This window comes from Sturnira hondurensis, unplaced genomic scaffold (genome assembly GCF_014824575.4).
Source record: "Sturnira hondurensis isolate 20B ecotype Veracruz unplaced genomic scaffold, ASM1482457v3 Scaffold0004136, whole genome shotgun sequence".
NCBI classification, from domain to species: domain Eukaryota; kingdom Metazoa; phylum Chordata; class Mammalia; order Chiroptera; family Phyllostomidae; genus Sturnira; species Sturnira hondurensis.
Window position 1 is genome coordinate 22971542 of NW_028076767.1, and position 25015 is coordinate 22996556.

Here is a 25015-nt window from a genome sequence, read left to right on the forward strand (position 1 = left end):
TCTGGGTGCATCAAAATCGTGATGTAGGACATTTTCGTCACTCCTCAGATTTTCCTCCTGTTTTTTTTTTGCGGGCAATTCTCTCTCCCCCTCCCTCCGTCTCTGGCAACCAAGGGTCTGGTTGCTGTTCTTCTGGTTTTGTCTTTCCCAGAATGCCGTAGCGATGCTGTCCTACGGTGTGCAGTCCTTTGAGTCTGGCTTCCTTCACTCTGCGTAATGCATTCGATATTCACCCGTGTTGCTGTGCAGTTTGTTCCTTTTTGTGGCTGAGTAGTATTCCATGGAATGGACGCACCGGTGTTTGTTTATGCATTAACCAGCGGAAGGGCATCAGGGTCATTCTGGGCAATTATGCATAGAGCTCTTTGTGTGGACATATATTTTTTAAAAAATTTTTCTTGTAAATACGTGTGACTCATCCCCATGGCTCCTTCCAGTTGGTTTTTTGTATGTCATTAAGCTGGCCCGAATCTGCCTGTTTGCGCAACCACAGAGCTGAATAGAGACCCTTCCGTTTCCCTGATTTAATTTCCCCAACAGTTCTGCGGAGTTCTCAGTTACTCTACTCACTTTATGGAGGAGACTGAGGCTCAGAGAGCCTCAGCAACCTTCGCCAGATCACACAACAGGAGCTTGTCATCGTACAGTGTGTCCGAACCTGTGAGAAGTTGTGCGAGTTTATCTGAGCCATACCGATGCCGATTGTTGGGAAGTAAAACCTCAGCGGATTGAGAAAATGCTCCAGAAAATGACAGCTTTGCACCTTACTTTATACGTGTAAGGGGGGTTTACAGGAAATCCATTGGTGATAGATTAGGGAGCTAGGGAGGTGGGAGAAAACAAAGGGGGACCCTTTTGGGGGATTGGAGAAAAAGTGAAAGGACAGACACACACTTCTTTTACACAGATGGACACGGGAAACTAACAGTCAATAATTCACATGGTGACAATAACAACGAGGGACTTGTAGTCTCTACTCTGGTTGCCTAGTTGAGCCCTCGGGGGAAAATGTGCCGTTTACTCGCACATTCCAAAGGTATGTTATCTGCGATGCAGAAAGACAACAGACAGGCTCAATTAAAGTAAAGATGACCTTTGTCAGGGAAGATGCTAGCCGAGGACGTGACTACCTGCCATGAGTTGCTTTTAGTTAAAAAGCTTCAGTGTCAGACCGTCCTACCTGGTGACTTCAGGTGTCTGAGTTTGTAAGGCTGCCACACAGGCCTCCGCTGAGTTTGTCAGGTTTAGTATGTGGTCCCTTCTTGCCCACAACCTAAATCCAAATTAAAATCATAAAATTTGCCCAGCTGCCTTTCTCAGTCCCTGGGCACCTTGGTAAGAGGTGAGCATCTTCATCACGTGGCTTCTCATGAATGTTCCTTGACTGACAGTTGATCAAATGAGGGCTTCACCCCCTTTTCTCTGGGCCTCTGTTTGCTCATTTCAAAAACGCCAAGGTTCAACCAAGTAATGAATTTCTGATGCCCTAGAATCTGTGATTTTGACATGCGGTGACTACAAAAGGGGAGTCGGCAAGGCCTTAACTTCTGATAAACAATCACAGGAAATGGAGCGAGTGGGGGGTGGGATGCCCTAGCCTCAACCCCGCAGCTCCCCCATCGATGACTTCCTGAGCTGGCGCCCCAGCTGGCTGACCCCTAGAAGAGCAATTTTCAGGCTCCACCTTTCTGGCCAGAGGGAAAAACTCCCCTGTCACGTTGGATTAGCCTCACCCTTTTGGATGAGAGTCTTCCCAGGGATGCAGCCCCCTTTCTTCGTCAGTGTTTCCAGAATGTGCAGGTTTCTAAATGAGACCTGACAGGTGAGGCTCTTCTTCTTCTTCCCTTTTTTTTTAGCTTTCAAAAGATAAGACAAATCACCCTCTGCACTCCCTGGAGGCTCAAATTAGGTTAGGTTAACCCTGTCAGGGCTGCGGGCTTGCTGGGGGGTGGAGAGGCGGTGGGGAGAGGGAAGTGAACGGTGCCTCGTCTTGCACCAGGAGTCCTACAGCAGAACTCGCCTTCTTCTCAGGTCACTGCCCTCTCTGGGTGCTGGCGACCGTCTCCAGCCTTATCGGGAAGCCCGGAGGCAGAGCGGATGGAGGGAGGGCTCCAGGGTCCCCAGCTCCCAGGTGCCCGACCTGATGCAAACATCTTCACGTCTCTGCACCTCAGTTTTCTCACCCAAATAATGGGGATAATGGGAGTACCGGCCCCCCAGATGTGAGAATAAAGGGCTTATTGCATGGCAGAGCAGTGGACACAGGGAAAAGCTTTGCAAATGTTGGCGCTTTTCGAGACTCCTCGTGTCCATGGGCTTTGAGGCCCTCGATTCCATTTGTTCTCTCCCTGAAGTCAGCTCTGGGACATGGTGATAGGGGATGGTATTGTTGCCGTGCACCTACTGTGTGCCAGCTCTGTGTAGACAAGATTTTCCTGGTTTGTTGTCAGCCTCACCTGACCCCACAAGGCCTTACACTGTCATTATCTTGAGTGGTTCTCTGCCTGCAGGATGAAAGGTTCTGCCACCCAACGTCCAGAGGAGAAGACAGAGCAGGAGCTTGTGGAAGGTCACTGGGTTGACACTTCTGGACCTGGGATGGGCTCTGGGCTCTGTCAAGGCTGAACCCATCAGGTCACCCCCCACTGCCATGCCTTCTCGATTGCTGCGAGTAGCCCTGGGGAAAAGTGCATCTCCCTAGACCTGGAACTCCGAGACACCCAAGGGATTGCCTTGCTGGAGCCCAGGTAGGACACTTTTTGGGATACCCCCACGGGGAAGAGGTCAGCAAAACTCTGGCCCTCATTAATCCTCCCTCCCAGGTTCACAGGAAGCTGCAAACTCCGTTCGGCGGCCTCGAGTGGCTTTGGGGAAAGCCTTTGCTAAGAGGGGAAACTGACATGCTTGCATAGAACCAGGCCTGCCAAACTGCAAAACCAAGCTTTTTGCAAAATGTCTCTTTCCTAGAAGGGGCCAGTTACTTCGGGGGTGGGAGGAGGGACATGGGGAGAGCAGAGAGGAGACTGGCGTCAGTGTCCCAGCAGAGGACAGAGGCCCGGCCTGGGAGGTGTCAGTGCTGTTGTTCCTTGTGTTTGACTCTCCTTCACAACTAAATCCCAAAGTCACACATCCCAGGGACAGCCACGACTTCAGCAGCTGCGTGATCATTGGCTAAGCACTTACGGTGTGCAGGGACCTGTGTTTTCCATCCATCATCTCCTTCAATCCCCACACCAGTCCCAGGAAGAACTTGGCCAGCCTTGTGACCTCAGACACCGTCTGTATACAGGCGACTCACACAGTTGCACCTTCAGCCCTGCCTTCTCTCCAAAATCCCAGACCCAGCTTTCCAATCGCCTCCCCCACAATTCTGGGCTCCCCCACGCCCAACCATTTCCTCTGACAGTCTCCCCTCTCAGTAGAGGGCAGCGCTACCATTCCATCTGCTCAGGGTCCGGGCCTTGGTGTCAGCCTTGACTCTCTGCCCCCATCCCCCAAGGTCCTGACGACTCTGCCTTTAAAGTATCTGCAGAATCCAACCCTGTCCGACAACTCCTATTGCCACCACTGTGGTCCAAGCCACTGTTGTCCTTCGGCTGGAGTGGGTCTCCCTCCTTCTTCTCTTGTCTTTCTCCTCCACTTGCCTTCCACAAAGCAGCCAGAGGGACCCCTTTAAGGTGTAAGTCAGATCATGCTACTACTCCGCTCAAGAACTTGCAATGGCTCCCCATTTCACTCTGATTAAAGCCCAAGTTCTCATTAGGCCCCTAGTAATGCCATGGTTTGACCCTGCTGCTCTTTGACCTCCTCCCTGGCCATCCGTTCCCTGCTGACTCAGACCCCACCACTCTGGCCTCAGCGTCATTCCCTCAGCTTGCCTGCCATGCTCCCAGGTTAGAGCTTTTGCACTGGCTGTTCCCACTGCCCGAGACGCTCTTCCCCAATGAGGGGACCCGGGCATGGAGTGGCTGCCTGAGAAGTGTGTGCTGTGTCTGCAGAAGTGGGTGAGTGTAAAGGAAACCCAGTAGTGACGGGTGAAGCTTTGACCATGCTCGTTAGACACCGTGTGACCTTGGAGACTGCTTAACTCTCTCTTCTGTGTCTCAATTTCTTCAACTGAATTAGCTTTTAAGGAGGCTGACAGCATCACGGCAGTCTCTGATTGGTCACAGCTAGTGGGGAGAGGGAGGTCATGCCCTCAGAGGCCAGTTATTTCAGCCTTGCCCTTTTACAGCTAGGGACACTAAGGCCCAGAAGGGGGTCCCATTGTCTAGAGACCCTTAATGAGCTAGAGCCAAGAGGGTGTTTTTTTTAGGAGATTACTTAATTTACTGGATGATTTATTTATTGAACATTTATTGAGCACTTACCGTGGGCTGAGTCATGAATTTGAAATAGTTCCTACTGTCTGGGAACTCTCAGGTCAGTGGAGGAAACAGACAGGTTTCAAGGTGCAAGGTGCTCACTGTGTACATAGTGATTCCCATAAATGGTGTTGGAGGAAGGCTTGGGGCCTTAGGAAACCCAGATGGGAGAGAAATTCTATGTAGCAGATCAGGGCAGGCTTCACGGAGGACGTAACACTGAATCTGGGTTTTACACTGTGAAGGGGAGTTAGGCAGGCAGATGGGGCAAAGAGGAGCATTTGATGCAATGGAACCTATCTGTACCTATAAGGGCAGTCTCAGAGGTGAGAATGAGTGTGGAGAATTTATAGGAAGGGGGTGTCCAAGAGTGTGGCTGCAGTTTAGGGGTATTTGCAAGGAATTAAGCCTTATTAGGGCCCCGACCACAAAGAGCCTTGTATGCCAGACTCGGGTTGGGCCCTAGGGAGCCATGGAAAGGCTTTTAAATGGGGGAGTGACAAGGTTAGGAATGAGCGTGGGGAAGATAATGAGATAACCACTAACTATGACATTTTGGAGCCTGAATTTAGTGATTATCATAATTGCAGGGCCCTATTTTAGAGGTGAGCAAATTGAGGCCGAACATGGAAAACGATGCCCACAGCTGGTCAGGGGCGGAAGCATTTCCTCCCACCCGGACTCCGGAGGTGGGCTGAGCCTGAGGCTGGGGTGAGTTTTCAGGTCCTGTGGGGGAGCTTTTCTCGTCCTTCTGTGACGCGCCCCCTCTCTGTTCCTCCCCTCCAGGCCTGCCCTGGAGTCTCTGAAGAGCACAGTTGATCTGAGAGCCCTCTCCTTACACATTCCTCTTCTGGTTGTGTGACCTTGACCATGTCCCTTCCCCTCTGGAGCCTCAGTTTTCCGATCCAGCTAATGGGTGTGATAGATGAGGTGATGGCTGGTGCTGACTATCAAATGTTCTGGGGCCACACGAAGGCCCCAAGGAGGACGAAGAGCAGCTATTACCAGGTGTCCTGTCCACTGGCAGAAGGTGTGTTAGAAGCTGGCTCTCGGTGAGATGGGGAAACCAAGGCTGATGCTCTACCTCAGTGGTTTTCAATGGTTTCATCTCGAGAAACACATCAGCTAATTACTAAAATTCTGCAGCACACCCCAAAATATATATATTTTGCTGATATGACCAAAAAGAAAAGATATAATTTTGATTCATTCACACCGGACAGCTATAGCTGTGTTGGCGGTTGTCATTTTTTTTTCATTTGACGGTCTGAAGGGAAGGAGCTCGGTGCCCCCGACTTAGCAGTCAGGCATCGCATGTTTTACAAATGCTTGCAGCACACCAGTTGCAAAGTTGCTGCTGTACCTCACTAACCCGAGTTGTGACTCTGGGCGGCAGTTGAGATTCTCACGTTTCTCATTCTGGTCTCTGTGCTCTTCTCAGTGTGACCTAAGACCTCAACAGCTGTGTATGAAAGCAGTCAACACCTTCCACAGAGGCAGTCCTCACAATATGGAGGGACAGCCCTCGACAAGGACCGACACCCCAACCTGGCTGAGCCCAGCTGGTAACAGCGCTGTCGGAGCTGCTTGGCAGCCAAAGCAGAAATGGCCCCAGGGCCTGACAGGTGTACAGGGTGGAGCTGAGTTATCAGTCTAGCTCTTAGAGATTCTTGAGTATGACCTCACCCTGGCACAGCCTATGCAGGCCCTCGAGAGTGGCGCTTGGAAAAGGTCACGTGGCTTTGGCACTTGGCCAGTTTCTCTGGGAGACGCACCATGGTGTTAGAGTCAGGACTACCTTGGACCTTTAATTCCACCCTCAGGCTCCTCGAGTGTGACCCAGAAATCCCTCAGGTAGTGAGTGGAGGTGCACCCACGTAATCACCAGGCATGACTCGGGGCACAACAGGTTCAGCCCTGTGTCAGGATGTGTGGGTGACAAAGAAATGCAGCAGGCAAGTTTTCTTTCCGTGGCTTTAACAGAACACCTGCAGGGATTCTTCCCTAACTGATTTTAAGGCATGTTAGAAATCTGTAAAATAGAGAAGAGCCAAAAGAGGAAAGTAAAAGTCACTCCAAATATTACTACCAGAGAGAACAGCTGTTAATATTCGGCTGTATTTCTTCCAGTGTTGCTGTATCATATTTAAATGATGTGTCTATGTAAATGGTTTTTTATTGAATTTATTGGGGTGACATTGGTTAATAAAACTATATAGGTTTAAGGCGTCCAATTCTATAACACATATCTGTATATTGTACTGTGTGTTTACCACCCGGAGTCTCCTTCTATCACTATTTATCCCCCCTTTACCTTCTTCCTACCCCACCCCCACTTTCTCTCTGGTTGTAAAAGGTTGTCATTTCTAAAGATGAGATCATGTTCAATCACCCAACAAATGTTTATTGAGCACCCACTCTGTGCCAGCCAGTGGGGTACACAGGTGGACAAGACAGAGGTCGCTCCTGCTCTCATGAAAGGCCTGTGAGCACTATTTTGTCACCTGCCTTTTTCCAGTGTGTTCTAACATTTTTCAAGTCACCATATGTAATTATACAGCACACATTTATCTTCACCTGCTGCTGCACAATCATGTTGGTACCCGTCTTTTCACTATTGCGAACAGTGATCAACTTGCAGCTGTGGGTTGTGGTGGGTTGGCTCATTCAATGTTCATTTCAACCTCTTCCTATGTATCTTACTATACTGCAAGGGCTGGAAGGGGGAAGATGGTATTTCCAAGACTCCCTTGCAGCTAGGATGTAGCAAAAAATTAGGTCATACACATTAACTGCACATGTGTGAGATGCACAGCTTTGGTTATTTCCTGCTGGTTATGAAGTCACTGAGATTTCCGCAGCCATGGTCTCAGTGTTCAATCACCAACTCATGGGTGCCCAGAGATGATCAGGGTATATGTGTGTTGGGGCAGGAGGGAATCAGCAGCATCCGATCCTTAAATTAAAGCTAAAATGACAAATTCTTGAACACAACAGTTCCCAAGCTTTTGGGTTGTGGCAGAAGCAATAGCTCCCACGGGTAGGCAATGTAGCATCGATGATCTGAGTCATTCCTGGAGACCCAGTCCACTTTCCGGGTTTTCAATAATCTTGCAAGAACCCAACTTCCTGTATTAAATTTTTGTGTGTTTAAAGTAGTAAATGCAGTAAATTTCTAACCATGAGATCAAGGATTGACCCTTTGTTTGTTTAAATAGTTATAATGAGATATAATTAACAAACCATAAAATTCATGCATTTCATGTGCACAATTTAACGGTTTTTAATATATTCAGAGTTGTGGATCCATCACCACAATATAATAGAACATTTTTTTACCCCAAAGAAAAACTCCATACCCACGAGCAGTCACAGCCCACCTGCCTCCTTCATCCTCAGGAACCATTACTCTATTTTCTGTCTCAGTGGGTTTGCCCATTCAGCACATCTCATGTAACTAGAATCATACAATATGTGGGTTTTTGTGGCTGTCTTCTTTCCCTTGGCATAACACTTTCAAGGTTTGTCCACGACTGTGTCAAGGGACGGCTGCTGGTTGGCTCCTGACGTCTCCCCTTTTTGCTTTTTAAGTGCAAAGTTTCTAATTCTAATTCTATTCCTCTGATTTCTCTTGCAAGGAGTCAAAAGGCGACTGGAGAAAGACAGATTCCAATTAGCACAACTCTAATGAAGAGTGCCCAATTAATTATGAAGGGTATGAAATCTTGACCATTGACAAAGTTTTCAAGTTTATTTAAGAAATCAGCTGCTGCTTGAGATGCGGGTAGAAGAGTATTATTAGAATTACTAATGTTTTGAATTTCTTGATACAAACTTTTAAAATCTAAACCTACACCACTATTATTCCAAATACCTTGCAAATGATTTTGAACCTTATTCTGAGTAACTATAGAAGAATTATACTCAAGAGGAGTAACACAAATCCACTGATATTCAGCATGGCAGCTTCACATAAGTCTTACCTTAAGTGAAAGTAATTGGTTCCCTATATGGATTACTGTTTCCTCTAGAGCATTAACTTTTGCCTCTAAGTTTTTGTCTATATTTCCTTGAGCTGCCAAGGCGAAAGTGATATTCTTTGTCAGTTGATCTGCATGCTGGGCTGTATGGACCTCCTGTATTAAAGCCGTGGTGGGGGCTGCTGCTGCTCCAAGGACAGCTGTAAGGGCAGTGACACCAGTCATTAAAGCCCCAAGAAACCTTTTCTGACGTGAAAGTGCGTTACTCATTTCCTGAATAGCGTGCAGACCTGGACTGTCATATCAAGGTATGTCTAATTTCATAGGAAGCGTGATGTATGGTGGCTGCTGGACAATTACAACTACCTCTGTCTGGCTTCTTTGAGAAATGCAGTTAGTTAATATGCAGTCTTTGCAAGAGACAGAGTAGATAAGAGTTTCCTTACCTCTTAGAGTAATGTCTAGCGCACTTTTGGGTCCTTTTACTAAAAGGGCATATGGGGCTTGTACACAAGCCTGAATAAAATGAATTTCTGGGGCAGTGGTAGCTTTATTGGGGCATCTTATGCACACAACATCCATTGCAGCAACTAATTGCCATAATTTAGATTGAATATGCTGTTTATTGTCAATGGTCCTGGTGAAGATACCATCAACCCATCTTGCTGAATACCATTGTGCTATAGAAGAATGTGGAGGAACTGCTCCAGAGACATAACCAGAAGAAAATATGTTGGGGGGGGGGATAACATGACTAACAGGTCTGGTTACAATTCAGTCTTTGGGAGAATTAGCACAGACTTCAGGAAGTTACTTTAAGGACATGCAGCAAGAACTTGTGTCTGAACTCAGGGTGAGAGAGTTTTAGAAAGAACAAGTCACAAAGCGTTTTTAGAATCAGTAAATAATCAGTGGTTCCAATGACTCACATTCTGAGATTAAGTCCATCAAATCAATGTTTTGGGGTTCAGCTAGTCAAAATTGTCACAGAGGGTCTGAAAAACTTCCTGCTTGGTTAGGCACTGAATGTCCTGCAGCTGTTGATGTAGCTCTAGCTGCAATTTATCAATTTGTCCCTTTAAATTGGTAGAAAAAGTCTGTCTTAGGTGATGTTGAATACCGCTCCAGGGCTGTTAGCTGGAATTCCACTTCAGCGGGATGATATACAGCTTGGAGAAGTCTGGATGGAGAGAGTCTAGTGCGTGGAGGTGGGTCACGGCCAGGGAAGCCTTTTCTGTGATATGGCTTCACCCTCGTCGGCTGCAGTTCCAAAGGTCATTCTGGAAAGCAAACACAAGCATACCCTCTTCCCCAAGTTAAAAGTTCCACAGAGCCCTGCCAAGTGCCACCTCTTAGTATATTTTTATATAAAATTTAAGGGTAAGGTAACTTTGACTCTTTTTCTGAAAATGTTTTACAATTGGAGTACCGAGCAATGTATCAATATTTAGAAAATTATAGGTAAACATGGCCAACAAAATTAAATTTGGGGGGGAAGGACTCATGACTCCCCCTTTTTTGTTTTTAAGAAGATTTTTAAGAGTATGATGAGCCCGTTCTACAATTGCCTGACCAGTTGGATTGTAAAGTATTCCTGTTTTATGTTGAATATTTTAATGCTGAAGAAAAATCTGAGTAGAATGGGCAAGGTATCCAGGGCCATTATCAGTTTTAATTTGCTGAGGCCATCCTCAAGCCAGTGGGCTTGTATATTTTTTGCAGATTCTCCTGTTAAGGCAGATGCATGGAAAGTGCCAGAAGAAGTATCCATAGAAATATGAACGTATATGAATTTTTTAAAGAGAGCATAATGAGTGACATCTGTTTGCCAAATTGTTTGAGAACTTAGTCCTTGCAGAGTAACTCTTGTAAAATGAGGACGTTTTTTAATGATTTGAAAGATGGTTACATGCCAAGGGCCTTATGTGACTTGATTGACTAATCGTTTTTCTTTGGGAATAGAAGAGCCAGTTTTTCTGCAAGGAAATGATTCGTGTTTACAGGTACTGAGTTAAAAAATGGTAGTTTGTTTTCTGGGGAGAAGGGCTAGTTCCCCCAGGAGACAGTCCACCTATATCTCAGTTTTATAATAAAGGTCACAGTTCTGGCATAAACAAGGAAGATTTTTAATATTTCTTTAATATGTCACACTTCTTATGTCACTTCTATTATACTTTAGATTGACAAACTTTTGAACATATTTATAATTTTTAGAAATAGTTTTTTTCTATTGGCAAATACCTTTACTTTTTTATTGATTCTTATTGATTACTCCAAGGGTGGAGATACTAAGCTCTACACCTCTTGTTCTTAGGACTAAAGCAGTTTTGGGGCTTCTAGAAGGAGGAGGATTCAGAGTGGTTAAAAAATACCTTTTCTCATTATCTTTCTTCCTGTGCTTTTTATTGTCTGAGGGAAGTGAGATCTTTTTTCCTTCTTTAAACAATCAATTTAAATTCTTTCTGAGTTGAATCTTTATGGTGTAATAATATTAGAGATTTTATTCTATTTATTGAAACATTTTGAGACTGAGATGTTATTTTTAAAGTAGAAACAAAAAGAAAATTTAAGCAAACCAATATTTTCAAATTAAATCCTTTAAAGGAGGGAGTGAGAGACTAGTCTTTATCTTATACTGCCTGGTGCTGTTTCAATTTCTGCTTAACTTTTCTTAAATAATTAAGTCTAAAGATTCCTTATCAGGGAGATATTTAGCAACTTTAAAAAACTATTAAATTAGCATAAAACGTTGTTCTTGTTCTTTAGAGAGCCCATACCTGTTGTTAAAAGGTTTTCTTTTTACTTTTGATTTCTGCCTGTTCAGATTCCGCAGGCTGTTCTAAACTTTAATTAGCCATTGGGGAGTATAGTGTGGTGGGTCAAGAAGGTACTGTTGGTGAAAACCGTCAGGGAGGGCTGCCTGGTACCCAGGGAAGGCTGCCTGGTACCCTAACCCCGCTTATGGGTTTCAGGTTTTTCCCACGCATCTAAGACTGCGAGGGGGGCTCGAAGCGCCAGGTGACTAACCTTTTTATTGCGCTCTCTGATTGAGCTGAGAGTTAAATTACTGTGGTTGGAATTTTCTGTGAAGCCCTTGCCCATCTCAGGGATTGACCCCAGACACCTCTCCAAGGCCCCTACTCACGTAGGAACGATTGAGATCTCAAGCCGGAGGGAGGCATGCCTCTCATCTTCTGTGGGACACTCATAAATCACCCCTGTAACTAACTCTGAGTTCTCAAAGCAATCTTCGGGGTCCGGTTGAAACCGAAACACTCATTTATTATCTGTTTTTCTGTTCACAGGCAGGCGGAGGGGAAAGGCAGAATCAAAAGGGCTGCAAAAAGCAGCTTTGTAAGAGAGAATGCGCACAGGTGCTTGTGAAAAAAAACTAATTGAAAGGAAAATTCATTGCCCTCTCTCTCTCAAGCCCACTTCTCCTTGCATGGTCTGTCATAGGTGGCTTTTATTTATTGTGAAAGGAAATGCTTTCATGTTGTGGGTCTAAAGCATCTCTTAGGAGATTCCAGAGAAAGTGTCAACGGGGATATCCTCAGGCCTATGGTCAGAACAGCATCGCTTAATACTATCTCCAACCTTGAGCCAGGTATCTGTATTAACTGTGCCCTCTTCTGGAAACCGAGGACAACATTCTTGCACAAAATGTAGGAACCTACCTACTTATTTGATGAGTAGTAACTCTTAATGCTTTTCTTATTAAGCGTATGTTGAATGATTTCAATAAAGAGTCCTCTTTCTTTAGACTCAATGTGGCCCATAGCTTCTCAATATAGTTCTGATTTCCTTCCCACCACACTCAGCCTCATTTGCTCGAGGGGGCTCGAAAAACCCTACGGTGGGGTCCTGGCCATCCCGGGAATGAGAACTAGAAGAAGAATAAGGGGGCTTACCTTCAGGTCTCTGTTCCAGGAGCCACTTGCCAGGGTCCAGCCTCGGCAGGGTTCAGGGTCCCTGAAGGATGGACAGCACAGGCGACGAATGAAGAGTCAGATGCCCAATTGGATGCCGGAGAACAGCCAGCCTCTGTGGGTCTGACCGAACTCTCAGAGTTTGCTTTAGGCTTTATTTTTATAGAGATTGCTATATTACATTAAAGGAACAGGTGCATAGTGTGATCAGTTAAGCAGGGAAAAGCAATACAGAGGTAACCAGGAAAAGTACAAGAATTTCCATAGTTTCAGTTATGTTAGACAAAAGTTGTTTTGACCAGGAGAGCCATTAATCAGACAATTTGAAATAGTTCTACGTACAGAGTTTGAATGTCTTATTGTTTATTAAAGTTCTTAGAATTTGGTATGGGGCCAAAGGGTACGCTGGACCGAGTAGAGGTTATAGGAAATTTATTACAAGGCCTTTGTGATGTCTACCTTAGCGATCTATCTTTTTGTCTAAAATGTTTCTTTATGTAATATGGACTCTGACCCCTTGGTAATTGTTGCTACGTGCTTAGCAACAATAGTAGCTAACCAGCTTCTCCTGTTTCTTTGCCTGTCTACTTCTAATTAATACTGTCCAAGGTAAAGGAGGGGCTGTTACTCCACCAACTTCTAGATATTCAGGGGCTACTTCATCAAAGGGGACTGTGTTCTCTGGCCAAGAAATTATTTGGTACAACTTCATCGGAATTATGCGGATCATTGGACCTGAAATGCAGGTGTCTAAAAATCCCACCACCTACTAATCTCAAACACAAACATGCGAGGAGAGACAGACAGGAAGTCCAGCCACAGTTGCCTCTGCTGTGCAGATGCATCTCATCCGTCCCGACTGGGTCAAGGGATGGCTGCCGGTCGGCTCCCGACACCAGGTGATGACTGATCAGCAGACACACACACACACACACACAATCACCTCCCCTAACGTAGTTACAATATTCCTATTTATGCAACTTAATACAGGCCTGGTTTTATGGAGAAATGTCTCTTCAGATCCTTAGCCCAGTTTTAAATTGAGTTGTCTTTATTACTTCTGTGAGTTGTGTTTATTGTGTATTCTGGACACAAATCCCTTATAAGTGTGAATTGCAAATATTACATATCTTAATGTGGGTTCCTAAATTAGTGGTTTTAACCTCATCAGTCCCAGGACCCCACCCCCCCACCCCCCCCCCGATCTGCCAACAATTTATTATTGTTATGTGTCAACTTGCCTGAGTCAAACATAGCCGGATGTTTTTTTAGATGGGATTAACACTTAAATTCCCATTGAAGACTCTGAAAAAAGCAGATTACTCCCCATAATATGGGTGGGTTGTTAATCAGTTGTAGGTCTTAACAGACAGCTGACCTCTCCTGAGGGAGGAGGCTCCTACCAACAGTGTTTCCTTCAGACTCCAACTACTCTGTCTGCTCTTCTCCAGGCCTCCAGCCTGCTGGTCTACCCTGCAGGTTTAGGACTCGCCAGCCTCCACAGCTGCATGAGCCAATTCTTTACCCTTCCCCATATGCATAGATAGAGCATAGGTATTCCTCTTTCTGTGAATATATATGCATATCCTATCCGTTCTGTTTCTCTGGAGAACTCTGACTAATACAAGTATAAATGCAGAAAGTTGCACATAAGTGTGCAGCTGGGTGAATCTTCACAAGCTGAAAGTGACCTATCAGAAACAGGACATGACCATCGCCCCGGAAGTCTTCCCTCTGCTTCTGTCCCATCATCAACCCCCCAGAGGTAACTGCTGCCCTGACAGCCAACAGCATAGATTGGTTGTGCTGGCTTTAGAATGTTATGGAAAAGGCACCAGGTCCTGTCTGGGTAGCTCAGCTGGTGAGAGTGTTGTCCCAATACACCAAGGTTGTGGGTTCGATCCCCAGTCAGGGCACATATAAGAATCAACCAATGAATGCATAAAGAAGTGGAACAACAAATCTCTCTTCCTTCCTCTCTTGCTATAATATCAATGAATAAAAAAATTTAAAAAATGGCATTTTTTAACGACTTTTTTTAAATTTTTAATCTCTTTTTTAAATTTTATTTATTTATCTTTAGAGAGGAAGGGAAGGAGAGAAGGAGAGAAATATCAATGTATGGTTGCCTCTCGTGAGTCTCCTGCTGGGAACTGGCCTGCAATCCAGGCATGTGCCCTGACTGGGAATCGAACCGCGATCACGTGGTTCGCAGGCCCGCGCTCAATCCACTGAGCTACACCAGCCAGGGCTAAAAATGGCATTATTTAGAACATACTCTCTTGCGTCTGGTTTCTTTCACTCCATGGCACCCTCAGGTGAGATTCCTCTGCATTGGTGCGTGTGGCCGTACATGGCTCGTTCTTCTTGCTGCGGAGTGTCCCGTTGTGTGGCTCACCTCTGTCTGTGGACCGATGCAGCCGTGACGGGTGTCCTGTTGCTCCCAGCGTGGGACTGCGCAAACATGCTGGGGTCAGCATCCTCGCATGGGTCTTTCCGTGAGCACGGGAGGCACCCTAGTGGGGCATGCAGCCCAACGTGTGATCGCCAAAGCCCCATTTTCCGTAGCAAACATTTTATGCTTCCTTTGATTTTAGTTCTCAGAAATGAAATTCGTGGGTAATAACCTACCCACACGTGTCAGTCACCTTGTGGCCCAGTCTGCAATATATAGGGGGTATAACAGGAAGTAATTTATATTAAAATCCTGTGTATTTCACTATGCACTTGGGCCCAACTACTCAAGAAGATAACATAACCAATGTCTACCCATAATGAATAAGTTGGAATTCCAGAGAGGTAAGCAGATCAGACATTATTATACAGAAGAAGTGCAGGGAAATGACAGGGAGAAGGTGCAGGTGGAGATTAAAATAAAAACTGCTGTTAGGGCAGGACATACCAGGCCTGACTTATTAGTGTGTGATAAGGGAAAGAGAGAGACAGCCTTACCTGAAGCTGGGAGAACACAAGATACACAGCAGCGGCATGTCAAGGGCAGGGAGTAAGGAAGGGGAACCCCTGGGTGGAACGATAGGCCCCATTTTGCGACACTGGGCAGGGTCGTGGTGTGGTCACCCAGGAGACACATCTTCCCCAGAATCCCACTTCTCTACAGAGGGGTGCCTGTCACCTCCAGAATTTCTAAACAACAAAGCCCTTTGCAACCGCCTCCCCCGGAAGTGACGGGCAAATGAATCAATCACAAAAGGAAGCTTCCCGTTCAAGCTGTTAAGGAACCACGTGGTATGCCCTGCCTTGTATGGCTCAGTGGACTAGGCATCGTTCTGCACACCCTGGGGTCACTGGCTCAGTTTCCAGTCAGGGCACAGGCCTGGGTTGCGGGCCAGGTCCCTGGTTGGGGGCCTGCGAGGGGTGGCTGATCAGCGTTTCTCTCGCACATCACATCGATGTTTCCCTTCCTCTCGTTCTTCCCTTGCCCCTCTCTAAGCATAAATAAAAATAAAATTTAAAATGATAAAAAAAGGAACCCCATGGTGCATCTATGGGGAAAGTTTCAGAGTAAAATTGAAAAACAACAAGCAACCTCCGCATAATTTAATGTGTCATTTTCCCGATGTAGATTCAAAGCAATCTTCCTTACAGAAATTCAATGAGATTTCTTACATCTCTAATTTCCTAACATTTGTCTCTAAGCCTGTATAATGGAGTTACATATCTCCTCTATTCACACACGTGGCTAGTTTCACTGTCTTTCAGTAACTGCATTCATGCCCTAGAAACTTTTCCATCTGAAAATGTAGTTGGTGAGGGTTTAGTACATTTCTAGACGGGCTGAGCAGAAAGTAACTCATTCAATAACTGAGTTACTATCCTTATTGTGTCTATGCTTCGCGTCAATAACAACCTTCTCCTAAGTTGCTACGTTTTGCACGTAACTTCTTATAAAAAGAACTTTGAGTTTGGTGATGTATTAAAGCTCAACTTATTCATATTTGTTGTGAGTTTTTGTCTGGTGGACGCTTGAAACTTGTGAGGAGTTCAGGCAATTTGCAACAGTGTGAGACTGTTCTGTGCAATGTGAGACACCGAGCATGCTTGGTTCTTGTTCCCTAAATGTCACAAGAGCTTCCCAAGTTGTGGTGACAGCCAAAAATGATCCCATGAATTTGTAAAATGCCCCATAGAGAACTCCTGACTGTAATCTGCTTCGTCTCCCCCACGTCCTCCTCATCCCAAACTCAGTTGGTGGCATTTGGGAGAATGTCACATTCGGTTCCCGCACAGAGGCTGACATTCACTCCACTGATTTCATCTGCTTATATTCGGTTCATTGGCCCTGCTCCTGGAGGTCTTTGGATATCCTGGTTCGTGTAGCCAATGTCTTCTTGCCCCTCCTGGCCACACTGCAAAAGGCCATCTTCCCACCTCCAAGTGACCCACAGACATGTTGAACAGGATGGGGCTGGGGACAGAATCCTGACATTCCACGCTAGACCGGACCTCTCCCAGAGCCAGGAGTGAGCTGATCGATATCTGGCACCTTCCGATGTCTGGTTGTTTTTGACATCATAGGAGGCAGCTCACGTTTCATCTACTTGCTATGCGAGTGCTTACGTGCTAGGCCCCCACAAGAGCGGAGCAAGCGCTACTTCGACAGGGAAGTGACTTGCGTAAGGAAATTGGGCAGATGAGAGTAAGAGCCAGTGGACAGCAGGCTGCCCCGGGGCTGACCCAGGCCAGCCAGGCCCCAGGAGATTTAAATTCCTCTGATGGCTACTCAGAAGCCCAGAGTGGACTTTGCAGTGCTCTGATGTGGCCTAAAAAGGGGTGGAAATCAGGGGCCAGCCCCAGCCGAGCGCGCAGTGTCCACAAGCTTATTTCAGCATCTGGCTTGTCTCTGGAGAATGGGCGGGGAGCCCGCGCTCTGTGAAGAGGGTGGCGTGCACGGTCCCATTGGGTTGCAGACACCAGCAGCTGTTTGCCCAGCCCTGTGCTCCAATCCGGCGAACACACTCCGCACACTCCCGCAGTCCGCTTCCCTGTCTGTGCGGTGGCAGCCACCCCTCCTCCCTCACTCACCTCTCAGAGGCGTTGTAAGGAGCCAACAGGGGGAACCAGACTGTTCAGGCCTTCTAGAACATTCCAAAGACATTGCCTTTTACTCTAAGGTGGGACTCCATTGAAGCAGTCTGAGCTGAGAAGACAGACCTCCTCACTTAGGTTTTCACAGGTGCTCTGGATCCTGTGCAGGGACTAAGGGAGACCAGCGGGGGCCCCAAGGCTGACGGGTGAGGAAGGGGGGCACTGCAATAACCCAGGCAGGAAATGATGGAGGTGGCAGGGCAGGGCTGCAAAAGGGTCAGATTCTGGATGTGTCTTGAAGGAAGCACCAGCTGGGTTTGCTAACTGATTGAATGTGAATGTGAGAGAGGGAGCGAGGCAGCCAGGATGATTGCAAGGGTTTTGGCCCGCGGGAGGAGGGACTTGTCATGTTCTGGGGTGGGGTGGGGTGGCTGCGGGAACAGCTGGTTTGATGAGCAAGAGCAGAAGTTCAGTTGGGGACCTATGAAGCCTGAGTTGCCCCAGACGTCCAAGTGGCAAGGTCAGCTGGAAGAGCATTAAGATCCTGTTGCTTCTCTCTGAGGAGCACACGACTTCCACAGCCTGCCCTTGACATTCCGAAGTAGCTGGGTCAAAGATCAGTGTCTGCCTCCAAGGTGCCCACCCCTCCGCCACTCCCTCACCTCTCAGTTGCCTCCCGTTGTGCCTGCTTCGGCCACATGAAACAGTAGTTTTCTCCCGAGAAAACATCTCACATTTCTGCCACGATGCTCTGGGCAGACCTGGAAACCCCAAGGTGAGTTCAGAGTGTTCAAGACAGCCCAGATTTAAAATCATGTCATCCCTTGCCTGTAAAACTCCACTCAGTTTCCTCTGTGCATGTGATATGGTAACAAACAGTTTATTTTATTTAAGTGGATTTCTGATGCTTACACAAGGGCTCCGGAACCCACCCGTGTTTCAGAAAGGTGAGGAATTACTACTGAGCCACTCGGTCTCTGACGCTGTTTCCTCACCTGTGAAACGGGCAAGAGGCCATTCCCTGGGCCGAGGGGAAGAGCCTGTCAGTGACGTTCAGAACTTTGTCTTCCACTGGCTCTGAGTGTGACAGGCTCCTGGGCCGGTTTTCTGGGGTCCAGCCCCAACCACCGATGGTGCTGGGAGCAGCCCCTCAAGACCAGATGGCTCTGGCTCCTGGACCCCAAGAAATCAAGGGCCTAGAGACAGGCAGTGGTTTTCCCAGGTCTCACAGCGACCCAGGCCTGAGCCAGGATGGGACTCGGGCTCTCCAGACCCCGGTCCCAAGCGTCACCTTCACCCCCTGTCCAGCCCCAGCCGAGCGCTCACACTCCCAGGGGCTCTTAACATATAGAGCAGTCCGTCCTCCCAGTCAGAGAAACAACCTGCCCACCTGCCCTACGTCCTGCCCTGCCCGGGGCCTCCCTCCCCACTCCTGCTTCCCTCCCTGGGCACTTTCCCCGTCTATTCTGCACTCATGTATTTGGCTTACGCGGGGCCCCCAGGAACTGGACTTCCAGAGAAAGATCTCGACTTCTGGTCTGCCACGGGTCCATTGGTTGTGTGCCACGTGCTGTTACGAGCAAATAATCACTTATCCACTCCTCTTAGTAACCCCAAGAGGCAGACACTATTAGGAGTCCCGTTTTACAGATGAGTAAACTGAGGCCCGAGAAAGTTAAAAGGCAAAACTAAGATTCAAAAAAGTGGCCATTGGAACCTTCCCCACCACGCTTTGCTGTCCAGAAATCTCATTCTAATCAATTCCTGTGGCCACTGCTATAGGCAGCCCCTGGGCCGTAATGACTGCTAGAAGGGCCAGGCCCGTGGAGTGGCCAGCAGGGGAAAGGTGGCCCTGGTTTCTAAAGCACAGAAGGCCAAAGCGGGGCCAGGCCTGTGTCAGAGCTGGAGACTGGAGCCATGCCAGAGTCGTCCCCAGGCACCTTCCACCCCGGGCTGAGGCCAGGCTGTGCCATGGGCTGGGCTGAGCCCTCCGGGCCAAGGAGGGGCCGCCCCCAGGGAAAGCCAGGCCCTGCCAAACAAGCCTCCTCCCCCTGCCAGCTCAGCCTGCCCAGCCCTGCTGGGCCCTGGGTGGCAAAGCCACCCTCCCCTGGCCCCTGCTGGGCTTGTCAGGACATTCAGCCCCAAGAGTGTGAGGCCCCCAGCTCCTCCCCGCAGCTCCAGCCTTCCCTTCCAAAAACACCCCTGTTTTCTCCTGACACATTTTGGCCCTTTATTTTTCCCAGGGGCAAGAGACAGAGAGAGGAGCCCCAGAATGCCCACGAGGACCTCAAATTGTTCACTTAACAAAGAGTGAAACTGAGGCAGCAAGCAGGGAAGTGACTTACCCAAGGTCAATTAGCTGGTAAAGGGACAGGCCTCAGACTCCGCCTCAGCTCTGTCTGGCTCCCAGTGCAGCCGCTGTCCCCAGCACCGCAGGGCCTCACTGAGCAGGGGGAGGGGGTGGGCAGGTGTGCTGGGAGCCCCCGAAGGTAGGTGTTAGCACCCTCCCTTGGCCCCTGGCAGATGTTCCTGTGACGTCAGAGCCCACATATTCCTGGTAATGAGAAGGTTAGGACAGGGCTCAAATCATTTCTCTAGAAAAGGAAAAAATGCCACAAATGAAACAAAACCCTAAACCAGACAAACTACAATGTACAGTTGCACCCATTCCCTCCCCCAGCCCAGACATATGAGCTACAAACTTAGGTGGGAAACCTGGGGTGTTTTTACTCATCCATTCATCCATCTCATCATTTGTTCACCGGGTATTTATAGGGCCACCTACTCTGTGCTAAGCCCTGTGCTGGATGTTTGGGATTCAGTCATGAGCACACCAGCCCCCTGTTCTTCTGGAGACAGACAAGTTGAGAGGCAAATGCAAAAATGTACAAATGTGGCCAGGTCTGGTCTGTGTTGGGGAAAAAAAATAGGAGATGTAGGTGCCCAGAGAAGGCACAACTTCAACCTGAAGAGGAGCATGGTCTCGGAAGGCTTCCCGGAGGAGGTGTGATGTCAGAGCCGTGCTTTGAAGGATGAATGTAGAAGTTAGCCAGACAGGCAAATGAGAACATTGGATGCAAAAGCCTAGCAGAGCAAGACAGTACAGCTTCTTTAAGGAACTGCCAGGAGGCCAGTCTTCCCAAGGCAAGGCTCAGGGACTGATGAAACATGGGCCAGCCCACAAGATCCTCTGGGGCCACCCAAGCCCTGGTGCTCATGCTTCTGAGCTCCCCAGGACCTGCTCTGACTCAGACAAGGGTCAGGAAGATGCTAGGGGTGCTGGGGACAACTCAGCAGGGATGGGAAGGCTAAAGGTCAGGCAATTTCTTTGGGACTTTCTAGAACACACCCCTGAGCTCCTGGCCCAGCTCCTATTTTCAATCTGAGGCTTCAACAGACAGTGGGATCCAGGACGCTTCGAGTTATAACATGCTGGTGACATTGACGGACACTTAGCCCTCACTGAGACCCACCATGAGCCTGGATCAGACCTTCACAAGTACCATTTCTGATCCCTGTCACACACACACACACACACACACACACACACACACCCGTTGCAGAGGTGGCCAGGGAGGTCATTGAGATTGCTCAGGGCCACTCAGTGGGTCAAAAGTAGAGGTGGTGTTACAACCGTATCTGTTCTACTCCAGCTTCAGCCCGAGATGAAAGGGGTCCTGAGTGAGACGACTGTCTTCTGCGGGGCCTCCAAGTGAGCCCTGAGACAGGGCTTATGCGAAAGTGGTTTATGAGGGGGTGTCTCCAGGACATACCAGAGGCCCAGTGGGGAAGTGAGACAGGGCAGGGCAGGGGGCAAACAAGGGCCTGCCAGCCAGGCAAGTCTCCTGCCAGGCAGAAGGTACAGAGACCAGGGTCTCTGTTACCCTGTACCCAGCAGACCTTGGTGGGGGTGGCAGTGTACCCCTCAGGAGTGGGCATCAGTTCCCAGGCACTTTCAGCTCCTCCTGGGCATAGGCAAACGGGCTTCTGACAGGCTGAGCGGCGTGCAACAGAGAGGCAGGTGCAGGCTGCTGGAAATGAGTGGGTCTCAGGATGGTATTCTGAACTGGTGTTCAGAAAATGGGAAACAGACCTGAGGGCAAGGGCAGAGCACAGCCTGAAAGCGTCTGTTTACAGGCGTGAGCAAGCTGAGTGACTGTCGCAGTCCCCGGGCCAGTCTCTGTGGTGGCCTTGTCATCCGCATGATTCCGTCACCACATACTGCTCACATTCATTCAACCAAGACCTGGCCATGTGCCCACCACATGCTAGACTCTGGGAACAGGGCGGTGAATAGAGCAGTGTTGCGTAGTCCCTGCCTCCATGTAGCTAAGAGGCAGGCGGCTGGCTGGGGATACAGATGCCAGAAGCCAGGTCATCACTATGAATAGACAGGGGCTCTGGGCCATGGCCAGATAGCTCAGTTCGTTAGAGCATCATCCCAATACGCCAAGGTTGCAAGTTCGATCCCCAGTCAGGACACATAAAAGAATCAACCAATAAATGCATAAGTGGATGGAACAATAAATCGATGTTTCTCTCTCCTGTAAAATCAGCAAATTAAAAGAGAGAAATGGACTCTGAAGGGAAAAGTTATGATTTTCTGAGAACAGAGGAACTTGACCTAAACCAGGAGCATCAGGGACAGCTTCCCCCAGGAAGTAATGTCTGAGTGGGTCGGGGGGAAGGATGGGCACAGCGCAGAGAGCAGGAACGGCCTCTGGTACCTCCCCGACTAGGCATCTCTCAGCCTAGGAGCTCCTGGGGGAGGCGGGTCCTGCTCATGGCCCATGGACAAGCCTCGGGCTCAGCCTCAGTTTGCCCATCTATACAATGGGGCAAAACAGGTTTGGACTTCCAGCTCTGGCCCTCAGCTCAAAGCATCCACTGAGAAGTGGGAACAACAGCCATCTTGGAACTCTCAATGACCTCTGTCCCTGTGACCCAGGCCTTCCTCCTTCCCTGGACGGTGTCAGCCTGACGCCGAGGGCCCCACTTACCAGGCCTGTGTTGCAAAACAACTACCAGGCACCCTCTGCCTGTCCAGGAAGTGTCAGCCCCTGGGGAAGCTGAGCTGGGCCTTTCCAGAAACAGCTTCATTTCTGGAGAAAGCCTGGCCCTGCTTCGGCAGCAAACCTGGCCCGTGGATTCAGAGCTGACAGTACCTTGGTGTAAGTCTTGAGCAGCCTGTGACCTTATGATAGGGGACTCAAAAGTTGGAAAATTCTAGTTTAAGGTAAACAGTTATAAGCCTGGTAAGTAATGTATATGTTAAAGCTTTTGTTTCAGAAACTACAGATAACGCCCATCCTGGCTCCTGGGAAAACAGCCGACCTCCTAGGGCACTGCTAAAGATCACCGCCTGGGGACAAGTGGAGGCATCTGGGCCTTTGTGTTCCAGGGAGAGACAGAGGACCACCTGCCCCTGGGAACAGCTACCTGCCCAGGACAGGAATGTTGCAGTTTTTTTCACCTAATCCTTCTCGAACTTCAAAACCCCTCACCACATCTTGTTTATTCCCTGCTATAAAACCCTTGGCCTGAAAAGAAAAGGGAAGATGATCTGTTAGGGTATGAACCTGCCATCTTCTCAGATCGCTGGCCATCTGAATAAAGCTCCCATAAAGATTCAGTCGCTGTCATTGTTTACTGGGTTTGGTACTGACAAGCAGCCTGAATGCCAGTGTCTTTTCCAGTTTCACTTATGGCCTTGGATCCTTCTATGAGAGAGAATTTACTAAGTCAACATTTACTGAGGACCTACTATGCGCCTGGCACTGTTCTAGGCACTAGGAGAGATGGCAGTAAAAAAAAAAATCCCCTCCCCCAAATCCTACCCTTGTGGAGCCAGATTCTGCTAGGGGAGTTGACAAAGGACAAGTAGACAAACGCCCTACAATGTCAGGTGGTAAAAAGTGTTTTTTGCAGAAAAACGAGGATAGAAGCTACTAAATAAGACAGGGAGGTCAAGGAAGTGTTCTTGGAAAGAAGTGATGTTTGAACAAAGACCTGAAGGAAGTTAGAGAGGGAGCAGTGTGGTTTTCTGGAGAAAGGCACACCAAACAGACACAGTGCGAAGGCTCTGAGGCTGGAGCGAGCCAAGAGTGTGAGACAGGTGTCAGGAGGCCAATATGACCAGAGTCCCAGAGTCGGGGATGGAGGTGGAGAGGAATCTTTGGAGTCATCGTGTCTTTCTCTTATCCTCTCCCCCACACAATGTGGCATCATCAAAATTAAGCAGGAAAACATCCAGATGAATACAAGGTTGAAATGGGCAAGTAACACCTCAGTGAGCATATTATGCAAATCTTCGCAATTAACAATACAGGGGAGGTGAAGCTGCCAGGGCCAGGAAGTCCTTTCTCCAGGGGCTCCAGTGCCATTCTTGCCTTCCCTGCACGCCAGGGACTTGTCTGGGTGGGAGGGCAGACACTCAGGGGAGCGAGCCAGGGCTTGTGCTTGTTCTCTGGTTACTGCCTCCACCCTCCCAGCGCCTGTCAGAAGCAGGAACAGTTATGGTCCTATTTTGCAGATGAAAAAAGTGAGGGCTGGAGAAAAGGAGACTTTTTTAAAGATCTTCATTTATTTTTAGAGAAGGGAAGGAAGGGAGAAAAAGAGGGAGAGAAACATTTGATAAGCACCCCCCAGGCTGGGGACGGAACCCACAACCCAGGTAGTACCCTGACCGGGAATTGAATCTTTCACTTTGCAGGAGGACCCCCCCCCCCCAATCAACTGAGCCTCACGGGTCAGGACAAGAAGGAGGAGATTTGAATCCCTGGGCCTAATTGGGTCTCCTTAGGTCAAACGGAAGAGCTTTTTTTTCTGGGAAATTTTCAACTCATCCTCAGGCCTTTAAGAATAAGGCAGACTTTCTATAAAAGGCCAGGGAGTCACCAGGCTGCCTCGCCAGCTCAGTGACCAAAAGTAAGCACACAGGATGCTATCTGATCACAAATTCCTGACTGAGTAGGTTACTGTGGGCTGTCACGTCCCTGACCGGTAGCTTCCTTAGCAAAGGTCAATCCTTACCTTAAGTGAGTCCTGTCCATTGTTTGATTGCACCGAGGATAACATACCTTTGAAATGTCAGAGTCGTTTTCTTTTTCTACACTTCAAAGGCGTAGCCCTCTGCTGCAGAGCGCAAAACCCTCAGAGCCCGAAACTGCCTCGAAACTGCAGAAATCCTTCCTCACTGTTATCACGTCCCTGCATACCATTTCTATGTGCTGTGAATGTTCATGGTTAACCAGCCTGTCTCCACCAACATAAAAGAAATATGTGTTTCTACATTTCCCTTTTATGCAATCCTAGGTATTTCCCCCCTTTGCTTTCTCCTGCCTCTTCAATCTGCCACCGCTGAGTTTCATGCACTTCTTGAAGTCTTCTCGATTCTCATCTTGTAGAAGATAAGCGACAAAACTGTCATCCTCTGGGGTATTTGAGATCTTGCTTCTTGGCATATGCTGTCGATCTGGCTCAAAAACAAAACCTCATAAAAATTCTCTACAGCTTGGCATATTTCTTTCCTTTTGGGTTGTGTGGGCCCTTGTAGCATAAAAGCAGGTGATATGTAAATGATGGTATGGTTGTATTGCAATAAAACTTTATTTACAAAAATAGGCAGGGGGCCAAACTGGCGGCTGTCTCGTTGATCGCTCTAAGGGATCTGGTGGAATCAGAGCTTCTTCTGCAG

At 48.1% G+C, this 25015-nt stretch overlaps 1 long non-coding RNA gene across 1 annotated transcript; it reads right to left on the reverse strand.

Moving 5' to 3' along the window:
- Positions 1 to 18813: 18813 nt before the first annotated feature.
- Positions 18814 to 24473, reverse strand: LOC118985465 (uncharacterized). Its single transcript, XR_005066123.1, has 3 exons — positions 24399 to 24473; positions 19665 to 19913; positions 18814 to 18889 (listed from the first exon to the last, which is right to left on the reverse strand). It is a non-coding gene; the product is annotated as an uncharacterized LOC118985465 (long non-coding RNA).
- Positions 24474 to 25015: the final 542 nt, after the last annotated feature.